At 33.5% G+C, this 13,336-nt stretch overlaps 2 pseudogenes; one reads left to right on the top strand and one right to left on the bottom strand.

Moving 5' to 3' along the window:
- Positions 1 to 1,119, top strand: part of LOC114077894 — a 10,502-nt pseudogene extending 9,383 nt beyond the window's left edge.
- Positions 1,120 to 3,200: 2,081 nt separating this feature from the next.
- LOC107026253 lies at positions 3,201 to 4,091 on the bottom strand (annotated as a pseudogene).
- Positions 4,092 to 13,336: the final 9,245 nt, after the last annotated feature.

The raw sequence follows: 13,336 nt of genomic DNA, 5'->3' as shown, positions 1-13,336 counted from the left end.
GACGGTCCGTCCTGCAGGTCCGTCACAAAGTTCAGAGAGTCAAATTCTGTAAAGGTTTGTGACGGTCCGTCGTACCTACGACCGTCCGTCCTGCAGTTCCGTCGTGAAGTTCAGAGAGTTGATCTCAGTACCCAGATTTTCAGAGCTTAAGTGTTTTGGAACGAAGTCCCTCGACGGTTCGTCGTGCCTATGACGATTCGTCCTGCTTGTCGTCGAGGGTAATGAGAAAAGTAGCACAAGAAAATTTACAAGTATGGGACGACGGAATCCATCACGGGCCGTCGTGACCATGACGGTCCGTCGCGTGGTCCGTCGACCCAGTCAGTTTTTATCAAAATAATCTTATTGCTCGAATCGACTAAACTGGTCGTTACATCATGTTATGGGATCAAATCAAAATGAAGAATCTCAAGTTCTTACAACTTCATTTATATTTGTTGACGTTGAAAATTTTGATAGAGTATCAAGTAAAATAGGTAATGAAGGGTTTTATACAAATATATTTCATATTTCATATATTTTAATTCAACTCTCTATTTTAAATGTTCTTGTTATGTATAGATGAAGATGTTACAGGAATTGCTATTGAAAAAGTTTTGTCAGAGGTTGTTGCTGAAATGAATGGTATTAATTTTCTTAACTTCAACTAAGCTTCTTTCGTTTTATTTTGATAAAATTATTAAAATATTTATTTTGCTTACTGTCCAAGAGGCAGCTGATGTGAATATAGTTGGGACGCAACCTGATGGTAATGTAGTCAACAAAGCCAACATAAATAAGTGTTGCATCTGTTAATTGTAAATTAATCAATATGTCTATATATGCAGATGCAATAGAGGATTGTTAAAAACCTTTGCATACTCTTGATGACTTTATTATTCTTGATGAAGATCTTTATCAGATCAATAGGACTGAAGAATCTTATCTAAAAAAAAAAGGAGCCACTATTGATCAAAACAAAATGAAAGCGTCACCGAAGAAACGTGGCAGAAAGAAAAATCAACATCTCCCTTCACACAATATTTTAAATCTGGAGAACTTTATTTGTTACACGTAAGTTTTTGGAAACAAAATATCCTTTTTCATATGCAACCGGAGGAGATAATGAATCTTATTTGATCGATTAATTCACTAAGTGGATTATACGGGTAAAAAAAGAGGTAATTCATTTTGAAGTTTTTTGAATAATTTGTCATATTAAATAACTTACCTAATTCATAATATATACAACCTTAATTCAACCTATGCAACACTCTGTACCTCTAATTTATAACGGATACAATTTTCTTAATTCACTCTTCTTTAGTTTTATAGTTGCCTCTTTTTTAGTTTTTGCTGTCTCGGTTCTGAGTATTTATGTTTTAGTTTTTTTCTATTTTGATAGGGGAAATAAACTTATACAGATGCTCTTAATGTTATCAGTCCAGCATTTGAATTAGGTTTTTGTACGGTAGATGAAAGACTGTGGTTTTTCAAATTTACACATTCTGTACAACAATGGTGTGATGAGATTAGTTGTATAAAGTTTAGTTGGACGTCAATATTTCTTATTCTGAACACTTGCCCTTCTAGGTGTCGTACTACCTTCGAGGTTAGTTGGATTGTTTGTTGACACTGTTTCTTTTTACATTTTAATTCTATTCTTTTTGCAGCATATTGATGTCATTTTCTATTTCCTAAGGAAAAAAGAAAAATATGAAGCCAACAGTAATATTTGATTTACAACGACTGATTGTGTTTTCAAGACAAAGATTACTAATTCTTTCTTTAAACTTTGTGATGCTCATGAGGATAAGAATAACGATAAAGTAAAAGATTCTTATAATGTTTCCTGATATATATGTGGACGTTGTTGGTTGACAAGTACCCCGTGGGATAAAGTGGATCATATTCTTATTCCACTAAACATGAAAGAGAATCGCCACTAGATTTTTGTGGTGTTTGATATTGGGCAAAGGTCTTTGGAGGTGTTTGATTCATTTGTGGCTAGGGGTGGGGTGAATTTAGAGGTAAATTATTGTTGAGATGCTTTCAGTTGTTTTACCATATTATTTAAGCGTGGTCAGGTCCTATGATAAGCGTCATGAATTGAAGGCAACACCAAAATACAGTGACATAAATCAGTTTTAGAAAATTGTGTTTTATTTCATAACTAAAGGTGTTCCCAAACAACAAGAGATTCACTGTAAGTTTTGTCAAATAGGTATTTTTCTATATTAAATCGATATTTTGATAACAATTTTATATTAAATTTTGTAGGGATTGTGGACTTTTCGTTGCTGCATTTGTGGAGTTCGTAAGTAATGGCCAACATATTCTAAATCAACAAGTTAAGGCAGACATTCTCCGAAAGAGACTTGGAGCTATATTATGGGAATATGCAAGTAGGAACCAATCGAGTGACCTTAAAAGTGAAGACGAAAGACCGGATAGATAAAGAAATATAGTTATATTAGTTAGTATGACAAACTATATGGTGTAAAATAGTTTGTAATTACTATGACTATGAAAAACCATAATATCTATTATAAGTCTTGGTATTGTATACCTAACTGTATTGTTATATGTAAGTCTTCTATTTGAGGTTGTTCTTTTTTTGTGTACTTATTGGGGATGTCATGATAATTGTTTCAAGATTCGAATTTTGTACAATCTACTTTAGTAGGTGCAGACTTTCTCTGTAATTTCACGTCTGTTGGATTAAAAGCATAATGACTCTTAGAAGGTGATGGTAACAATATAATAGAGATGAAAAAATCATAGCTACTTTCAGAGTGCACATTAAGAATGGTCTAATCATAAGCTACAACATAGTGAGAAACTTTTAGTTGAGAAAGAAAGGGAAAAAGTTAATGTAGTAGCATACTAGCAAGGGACACTATCAATGAACTCAAGTCACTGATCTTCAAGGTCATGAACAATAAGTCAAAACTTGCACATGCTTATCAGAATAAACTCATAGATCAAATTAAATTTACAGTAAAAAGCAATTAAAAATAAAAAAACATGATTCCAGTAAACTATATCATATTAAATGTAACTATATACATAGAAACATTCCAGTAAATTGAATAACATAAATGGTAAATTGAATAACACGAGATTGCAGAACTAAGAATATAAACCATATAAACAGGCATGATCTAAATTCGTAGAGCCAATGATCTTCTAAAACAAACAGCTAAAACAAATTTTATTTTTCATTCTTGATCATAAGGCCTAACATTTTTGCAAGTCTTCCTGTTGTGATCGTGTTGTCCACAATTATTGCATGTCATTTTCACCTTCTTCAATCCATCTTCTCTCAGTTGAGTATATCTTTTATTTTTTGGCCTTCCCGAAGGTCTCTTTCCATGAGGTGGAAGTACAACATCTTCAAGAACATATGTTGGTGTGTTCCATGTACTTTCATTTGGCAAAGGATTTATTTGAGATTGATATGTCAGCAGTAAATTTTTTCTTGTATAGTAATCCGAGCAATATTTCTCATAACCAGTGTGTTTTATTGTTATAACGGCTAAAGCATGTGGACATGGTAACTCATCCAATTGAAATCTCCCATATGTGCATGTACGTTGGTGAAGACATACTGTGAATTGTGTAATACAATCAAGTTCGGTATACACATATTTATTTGTCTCTACAACCTAAGCAAAAGAAAAAAAATGTAATCAAGAGAGATGTTAGATATGAATCCAAAGAAAAAATACTAGGAAAAATGATTTAGATATCATGCATACCCTTAATTTCTCTGATGCAATTTTATTGTGCCGCAATATATTTTCATACTTTTGTCCAAGGTGAAAACCTAAAAATGTCACCTTTGATCTGTTATTGTTATTCCATTTCTGGACAAGTTGTCTCATGAATTCCAAGAGTTGCAAGACTGTAAGAACTTTGGCATGTCTTGTTCGTGATTTGACTGATTCTGCTCTATTTGGTGTCATCATCCAAGTTATATTTACTTCAGCATGCACATATGACCATTTGTTGTATCCAATGTTTAACAAGTAATCTTTGATCCTCTTATCTATCTTCTCAACTATTGTCATATATTGATTAAATTTTGTCATAATTTATGTTTTTGCCATAGAGTAGAACAACTCAGTAACCCTTTGTTGACTTTCTCTGAAGTTTATCGTTACGTTTTGTAGTAACTACCACATACACGCAAAATGAGGTGTACTTCATCATACACTATAATAACTCCCTTAATAATGCTTGCATGCCTATTGGAACCGATACACATCTCTGGTCTTTGACATAATGCATCTATGAATTGCTCAAAAAACTGCCTCTAAGATGAATTATTCTCTGAATCGACAATGGCATAAGCAAGTGACAGTATACTCCTGTACCATGTTCAATTTGTTTAATACAATTTTATTACATTTTAACTACAAATATAATTCACTTTTAATACATAGTTAAAAAATAGAAAACAGTAGTATCCTATTCGAAAGTCTCACCTGCTGCATCTAAGGTATTAGCGGTTAGTAGTGTCCCTTTGTATTCTCCTTTTAAGAAAGTTCCATCAACAACTATAATTGGTGTACAATATTCCCATCCTTTTATCGAGGTTAACAAAGCTACAAGCGCATATAAAAAACGGCCATCCTCTGATTTGTGCAATCTTATATGAGAACTAGGGTAAGTTGCCTCTATTATGTGAAAGTAACTTGATAACTTTGCATATTATTGAATTGGATCACCCCGAATTAATTCAAGAGCTTCTTCTTTAGCTCTCCAAGCTTGCATATATGTGAGTCGCACACCATATTCAGCTAACATGTCACTTTGTATGTCTTTTGGTGCGTAAATAACATCTAATTCAACACATTTACCCACAATAATACTCCCAACAATACTTTTAGTTGCTTGCCTTTCAGATAATGAATTATGTAGCAACAAACATGTGTGTTCGCTTTCAAATTCTCTGATCTTGAACATTTCACATTTGTTCAAGATTGAAGCTCATAAACTCCAACTACAATTTTCTCCTTGGAACCGTATCGAATAGTTGTTGAAAAAAATATTAATATACACTTCTTAATTTAAAGTGATTTGAATTTAGGTCTTACCTGATTACTTGATCCTTTTGTCTTGATTTAAAAATGATTAAGAATGGGATGTCTTTTTAGTGTACTGGTGAGGACATACTTATTATTATACACCTGATCTTTCTCAAATAAAGAGTTATTGGGATTAACAATGATGTCTGGTGCTAACATTCTAGCTCATCAACTTCCTCACATGATCTGAATCCAATTGACCCTATTGCTTAACCAATACCATTAAATGTACTAGAGAGGTAAGAATTATGTATAACCCTCATATCTTCTGAAGTGTGTGAACATAAAAGTGGAATGAGTGCAGGATTAGTACACACAAAGAGTATCTTGCCATATATCGATGTTCCTTTTTGGTTTCAACGTATACCTTTATCCCCATATCATTATGAATTTGAATTGGAGGAGACCTGTCATCAATTTTATATCTGATTTCAACTTTACTTGTTGATGTGTCTATTGACAATAGAGTACCAATTACAGAAACGAGGGTGACAAACATTGACTCTGTGTGTATCAACACACCATTTGCCAAGTAATTAATGTGTTTCTAGGATCCATTGAAGTAAAACATCACAACTAGATTAGTCATATTTTTTCTGCACATTATTAAAAATTGTATTACTGAAATTAAAAGACTAGAGAGATATATATAGACCAATTCTCTAGAAGAGCACCACTTCGGTAACAACTGAATTAAACCTGAATAAAAGTTTATTACACAAATGCTAACAGGTGAATTAAACCTGTATCGATTGTGATTATGGCTTGCACATAAATTAGTCAGAAATTGAATAAAAATGACCATTCACAAAGTATAAGTTTCAGTTAAACAAACTGCTAGAAGAGCACCACTTTGAACAGAGCGGGTTAGAAAAGATCATACTAATTAGAGAAGAAAACTGAATGAATACCGAACACTCACAGGAACTTGAACCAAATGAAGACTCAACATAAATCAACAAACAAGGTTTCCACACAAAAAGAAGAAATTAAACCTTTAAAACCACAATTGCAAGCACAGACAAACGGAACAGTTAAGTGCAAAGGAGGCCAACAAAAATTGCAGATTGTAGTGCAAGAACCCAAAATGAGAGAGCTTACTCAACACTAACCTTTAAAATTTCCACAAGTGAATTAAACCTGAACTAAACGTAAATTGAATTTGTGTTACACAAATGCTAACAAGTGAATTAAACTTGAATTATAGTTGTATTACACAAATGCTAACAAGTGAATTAAACATAAATTAAAGTTGTATTACACAAATTCTAACAAGTGAATTAAACCTAAATTAAAAATGTATTACACAAATGCTAACAAGTGAACTAAACATGTATCTATTGTATTGTGGCTTGATGATACTGCATCCAATAAATAAACCATAAATTGAATGGAAATGAACATTGACAAGTAAAATTTTGAGTTAAACTAACTATTAGAAGAGCACCACTTTGAAGAAAGTGGGTTAGTAGAGATCATACTGATTAGAGAAGAAAACTGAATACTGAAAACTCACAAGAACTTGAACCAAGTAAAACCTCAACATATTAACAGACAAAGGCTTCTACACAAAAACAAGAAATTAAAACTTTAAGACCACAATTAAGTGCAAAGGAGGCCAACAAAAATAGAAGATTGCAGTGCAAACACCCTAAATGAACAGAGCTTACTCAACACTAACCTTCAAAATTTCCACAAGTGAATTAAACCTGAATTGAAGCTGTATTACACAAATGCTAACAAGTGAATTAAATCTGAATCGAAGCTGTATAACACAAATGCTTACAAGTGAATTAACTTAAATTGAAGTTGTATTACACAAATGCGAACAAGTGAATTAAATCTGAATCGAAGTTCTATTAGACAAATGCTAACAAGTGAATTAAACCTAAATTGAAGTTGTATTACACAAATTCTAACAAGTGAATAAAACCTGAATTGAAGCTATATTACACAAATGCTAACAAGTAAATTAAACATGAATTAAATATGTATAACACAATTGCTAACAAGTTTATTAAACCTAAAACGAAGTTATATTTGTAAGACCCCAAAATGAGTTACGGTGTTTAGATCCTAACATTTTTTTATTAACGTTATAAGGCCCTCAAATGACTTATAGTATGGTTTAGAGTAAATGTGTTAAGTTTGAGGTGATTTGGAAGTCGAATGTCAAGGGACGACCAAAACGTTTAACGATTAGTCACCTACGTGCCTCATGTGTCTATATGTGTTTATATATTATATATCATGAAATTATGAAGTCTTAAAATGAGTTATAATGATGTTTAAATATGGTATATAGAGTTTTTAGAAGTTTGGAGGTCAAACTCCAAGAACATCCAAGGCGTTTGAAAGATAGCCCTTAAGACGCTCAAGTGTGTCTTGATGAGGTCTAGCCTGTTTGGACGAGTGGTGAGTATTTGTTTTGGGTGAAACTCATGTGGGAGGTCTATAATGTTTTAAGGGTTGTATTTATGTTGGGAACGTCTGGGTACAAATTCTAAAGGTCCCCACGAAAAGGCCTACAAGAAGGACCCAATGCTCGTCGAGAGACTTCCTTGGCAGTGTCAATCGGCGGACTAAACTATGGCCGATTGGCTGACCAACGACCCTTTGGTGAAGTCTCATTGATGTATAATTATATTTAGCAGGTATCAACCCAAAAATAGTCCAAGGACCAATGACGGAAGCCAAAGGACGGCCAGTCGATTGACCAATGGCCAGTCGATGGGGTTTCGTCGATGGTGGCCTGCAACACTGTCTAACGGATTGTTTTATTTAAGGAGTGAATGGGAAATTCACCCCACGTCCTAAAATGACTATAATTGATTAATTTACCTATATTTGGGTGTATATAAATTATCAAACACGTGATGAACCCATTCCCAATCCTCTCTCACGAAATCGAACCTTTCCCTCCAAAAATCTTCTCCCTAGAAAACTCCATTGTTGGTAAAGCTCAAGAACATCCTGGAGAATGAATTACTATGATTTATTCACCAAGTTTTAGAGGTATTAATGTATATAATCCTTCATCTCTAAGTAAACTTTCACTTGGAGAGTTATATAATCTCAATGTGTTCAAAGAAAGTTTCATGATCAAAATTTTTCTTCTTCAATCTATCCATGGGATCCTTTTCGAAACATTTTTAATGATTAAATCATGATGAATTGATGTTAAATTATTGGCTTGAACGTGATTTTACTCCAATTTCATGATGAACCCATGTTCCCTCTCTAAATCGATTTGGTCCTTGCATGGGCTTTGTGATCTTGACTTGTTATCGATTGAATTGTGATTCTATTACGTTGAAGTTGTTATATATGCTGTTATTTACGTGAATTTATTTTGAATTGATGATGTAGTATCCATGTGGATCAATGTATGAAGGTTTGAACATGCCTAGCCTAGTCTTCATTATGATCACTGTAATGTGGGTCCTTAATTGGTTAAAAAGTGGATTTCGATGATATTGTGGTTCTTGTAGATACTGTTTAAGGGTAATATTATGATTGAATTGTAAATATAAGTCGTGTGTGGTCAAGGTGAAAAAGGATGAGTATGAGCTCAACTAAGTTCTTTTAGTCTATGAAATTGTAACTTGTGATCTTGACGTTAGGTTAGTTGTTATATGAATTGATCATGGTTAATTGTCTATAGCTAATGACTATATTGTAATATGAGTATGAATTATATGTAAAGGATCCAATGTGGATCGATTCATGATAGTTTGAATAGGATTAACCTATGTAAACTTACCTTCCATGAATTCCTAATATGAACCATGCTTATAGTGATTTCGAGTTTATTGGCAGTTGTAGTAGTATCTCGTTTAAATTATGATTTTCTTTGGATACTGCTCTACATTTACATTATTAATAAACCTTGATTGATGAACTAAACTAGGGAGGTTAGTTGATGATCTAGGACTCTCTACTTTCTAGTACATGTGAGATGCCTTGTATTATATTATAGCATGATCTTGTAGCAACTTGTACATGGTTTCTTCTATGATGAAAGTACGTATAGCTACTGCCTTATATATATGAATTTTTGATAAACAAGGTGTATTGATAAGGGATGATTAAAGGGTGAGAAATGGGTAAGAATGGCTCATCCCTCTACTTTTCTATATTAATGTAGTTGATGAAGCCTAGTAGGGCATTGTGTGGTATGGTCCACTTATGGTGGAGGTTTTTACCTTATTTTCATTATATATGTGTTGAGCATGGAATTGAATCCAAATTGATGAACATATGAACATATGCTTATGATGTTACTATGGGAGGTTTATGCCTACTTTCCTATTTTATTTGTGATCTAGATTGTATGGCTATTGTATAAGCATGTGTATATATATGTTAGTGTAAAGTATAGGTTCTGACATTGATGAATAAAAATGGTTAATAATCCCTTACCTATGTACCACTATGTGAATGTATGAATAGCACAAATTAGGAGCCTTAAGTGTAATATGAAGTTGACTTGTCTCCCATGGTATTGTGTGTTGTGTGGTCTATGCTTGAGAGAGTATTATGGTCTAAGTGGGTGTCTGCCTCAATGTGTTGTTGATATCCATTACGTGATCATGTTGACCAATGTACACACACACTCACTTTACATGCATGATAAAAGTAGTATAGGTCATGGTGTCTAAATGAAAGGCATTTCTCATATTCACTAGTGTCTATTGCTATACATGTTAAGGTGATGTTTATGAATGTATGATATGTTTTTCCTTAGCTAGGATGACTTGATAGGTGTACTAGTACGGGCAAGGGTATGGGACTTTACCTATGCATTGCACACGTGTACCTTGATAGGATAATTCTAGCTATGGTTTCTCTATGTATGAATATGAATGTATGAACATGTGTGACTTATGGTGTTATGTGAAAGGTTTGATCACGTATATGTATACACACAAACATGAATGATGATATAGTCAATAGAGGAGCCTTGAAAGGTGTACTCAAGTGTATCCTAAACTAGATAGTGCTAATACATATGTTATGTCCATGTGAAAGGATCTTCTCATATGATTTAGGTTGATGAACTTTCATCTATGACCTATGAGCTAAGAATATGAGGGGGATGAATCTCCTAAGACTATATTTTATAAAGTAATGTTAATGAAGGTTTTTAATACAAGCGAACTTAGCTTAGCACCGAGCAAACTTGACAATGTGAGGTGATGGCTTCCCATAGAGGAAGATTCATCCTATAATCCTATAAGGGGTGTTGAATCCCCAAAGAGGGTTACCCATCCAATGGATTCCCATAAGAGGAGGCCCCACTTTACAAGTGGCATGTAGAGGGAGAATACCTATCTCTTAGTTCCATAAACTATGCTTGCCACATAGGATCTAGCAAGTGATATCACCTAAGATGCTAGTATGTTACTCATGTCTTACCTTGTCAAGTAAGATGCCCTCTTTTTGGTGTGAGGGGATAACACCAAATTCCATGTTTAGCACCCATGGTCTTAATGTCGGTTAAGGCTATTGTTTTCCTAAAGTAAGATGGACAAAGGAAGTAAATGAATAGGATCCTAACTAGGAGAACTTAAGGGAGGTTACTTAGGATATGTGGAAGTAATGAACCCATCTAGACATTGCACAAGAAGCTCCTAGGAAGGTGACCTAATATGTATTATTATGTTTATGTCTATATGCATGACTTTGTAGTATTGGTCTAAGGAAGTCCTAGGCAGGTTACCTAATATGTATTATTATGTTTATGTCCATATGCATGTAGTATTGGTCTACTTGTTATGAAGATGTACATTGTATGAATATATATGATATGGTCTTATTCTTATATGCACTATGTTGGTCAAAATGACTATATGATGAAGGTCTTGTATTACATGAATGAAGTTGCCTTCACTTACTTGTTGAGGTATGAATTGAATGTTAAGATATGTGATCTCATGAAGGGTTTACTAAGAATGTATGGTGTTATGTGACTCCATATATTCATTTCACTAGTAAACAAAGATTGGGATCATGAACAAGGTCTTATAATGACGGATGTGAAAAGAAGTAAACATATGTACAACTTGAAGTAGCTTACTATAAAGTCAATGTAATCTTGACTTAAATGTGTATTTGATATATTATTCTTATATGATGATCAGTGTTGACTTAGGTATGTTATATGTATGTTTCCTTGTGGCTTTAAGGTGATGCATTACACCGAATATCACTAGAGGGTTACTTGGGAGGTTAATGAATAAAAGCAAGAAATGTTCACTGTTAAGTAGGAATAACTTACTGTAAAGTGGCTTAAAAAATGTCATAAATTCTATATGTGATATTATGTGATGTTTGGCCTTTGAATATATTTATATGAAGTATATTAATGATATAAATTCTATGGTATAAAGGTTTTATAAAGATTCACGCAAAAAGGCATGAAGTATGATTTTAAGAAAATGTCCCTTTTAAATGCATGTCTTGCATGGTTTCCATAGTGCATTCTTGTACTAATCTCATTCTTCTCTAATTTTTACACAATGTGTAGGTTATGGATTCTTAAAGGATTTCTATGATTGAGGATCTTGATATGTGATTCCCAAGCTCAAGGAAAGGGTCCTTAAGTTCCAAGGATTCCCCACTCATGTCTTAATGTAAAGTTTATTAAATGATGTATAGTTATGTCTTATGTTTTAAGGGACATGTCCCTAATGTATTCTAAGGTTGTTGAGTCTAAGATGGCAAATAGACTTTAGGGCTAAATATGTATTATAACTTATATTTTATATCTATATGAATTTAAGTTTCTAGCATATGATGTGCTATGAAAAGTGAAAAGTTTTAAATTTTCTGCTAAATTTACTATGTCAATGCGATGAATGATAACTATGTGCTTGTATAAGACCTCCGAGAGGTCAAGTACGCCATGTTACTTCTAGGGGGTGCTCCCAGGATGTGACTGTATTACACAAATGCTAACAAGTGAATTGAACCTAAATTGAAACTCTATTACACAAATGCTAACAAGTGAATTAAACCTGAATTGAAACTGTATTATGATACGCTCAAATTACACTTCCCTAAAGAAGTATAAGCGGTCGTATCAAATAATGAACCCAACTATTAGGTTGAGGTCGACCCTACGAGGAAAATGGTTTAGACTTAACTTCAATGCAGAATTACTTCTATTTAGTCAAGTTTTTTCTGAAAACTAGTAATTAAGGGGGGGGGGGTTGTGAAACGAAAGTATTGTAATATTGCAAAACCAAACAATTAGAAAGAGTGAATTATCTTTGTTTATCAAGTTGTGAGTGTAATTTTCCCAATAGGTTCATAACGCCATAATCCTAGCTATAACAATTCTTCCCTAGTGTTTTGCGTGCAAAGTGATAAGTTATGTATCTCTAAATCCTTAGCCCGGTATTTTGAGAATTTCATCCCATTCCTTGGTCTGTCTACGTGTGTCTAAGTAACTAACCCTTACCTTTACTTTATATTAAGCATTATTTTCGATAATGGCTTAGTTATTAGTTTTCACCTATCAAAACTAGACTATTAGATAGTATCCCACTGAATCTCAGTCGATAATTCTTTTCCTATTAACTTCTCCCTTGGTCCGGCAAGTAGAAATAAGGCGAGTTCTAACGCGTACACTCGTCAAAAATACTTCTAAACGAAAGAATTATCGATGAATGTATAACCTATTTGAGAATTGTTATTTAGCTAGGTTTATTTTGTTAATAACCCATGATTCCCACAACCCTAGTTGTAGATTTAGTTACCCATGCATAGAAGAATACAATTCATAGTTTATAAATAATAAATCATGAACTTACTTTGAAATGTTCAAAGAAAATCCAAAAATTCAACTTGAAATCATACACTTATCTTAAAAACCAAATCTGAAAATTTGAATTAATGCCCAAGTTGCAAAGACAAATCTCCATGAACAAAACTAAGAAATAGAGTAATAGAATCCTACCCCAAAAACGAGGTTTTACACCTATTTATTTAAAAACAGTGTCCTAAATTAAAAGGAATTCAAATAAGGAAAGTTTGTCCAAAACGCGGCTTCAATCAATGATCCCTACAGACGGTTTGTCAATCAAACGACGAACGATCGACTGCCTCCGTATGTCCAAACTTAGCATCTTTTCTCAGCCTTCTCTTTGCATCTTCTCTGATCTAATCGACGGACCAAGTGCACGGTACGTCGATGCTTCTCGTCATTGCATACTTAGATTTTCTTCAACATCGGGTACTAGGACATTCTCTGATTAGAT

This window comes from Solanum pennellii, chromosome 7, assembly GCF_001406875.1.
Source record: "Solanum pennellii chromosome 7, SPENNV200".
In the NCBI taxonomy this organism is placed as follows: Eukaryota; Viridiplantae; Streptophyta; class Magnoliopsida; order Solanales; family Solanaceae; genus Solanum; species Solanum pennellii.
This window is presented reverse-complemented; position numbering and strand designations above follow the sequence as displayed.